The 470-nt window shown below is 44.3% G+C and overlaps 1 non-coding gene across 1 annotated transcript; it reads right to left on the bottom strand.

Moving 5' to 3' along the window:
- Positions 1-82: 82 nt before the first annotated feature.
- Positions 83-154, bottom strand: trnag-ucc (transfer RNA glycine (anticodon UCC)). The gene has a single exon. It is a non-coding gene; the product is annotated as a tRNA-Gly (tRNA).
- Positions 155-470: the final 316 nt, after the last annotated feature.

Raw genomic sequence — 470 nt, 5'->3', positions numbered from 1 at the left:
GGCTGATAAAATCTTTCCATCGCGGCTCATAGAGGCACAGATTTCTGACAGAAAATCCAAGAGTCGGACACTAAAAGCAACCTGCGATGGCCGGGAATCGAACCCGGGTCAACTGCTTGGAAGGCAGCTATGCTCACCACTATACCACCATCGCTTGGAAAAGAGGGAATTTTCATGGAATTTTTACGCTGAGTCAGGAGTATACGTCAATGGAGGACTTTGGCTGGGAGAGGAGGAGGAGCTGAGGAGGAGTTATAGCTGATGCTGAACCTAACTATCAATCTTTGCTGCACAGGAGTAATTCTGCATTCAGTGTGGATCTAGAATTCTTAGTGGCATCGTTAGTCAGGATCATAGGGTAGAATATAAATATGTTATCCATATACATGTTCCCCAAATCTTAGTGGACAACTGTGCACGTTTCTTTTACACAGCTTCATTGTTTTCAATGTAAAGATGTTGGAGATGCC

Source organism: Seriola lalandi, unplaced genomic scaffold (assembly GCF_002814215.2).
Source record: "Seriola lalandi dorsalis isolate HSWRI2012SDOR001 ecotype SW California unplaced genomic scaffold, Sedor1 jcf7180001961923, whole genome shotgun sequence".
In the NCBI taxonomy this organism is placed as follows: Eukaryota; Metazoa; Chordata; class Actinopteri; order Carangiformes; family Carangidae; genus Seriola; species Seriola lalandi.
The sequence above is the reverse complement of the archived record's forward strand: the minus strand, read 5'-3'. Positions and strand labels throughout refer to the sequence as shown.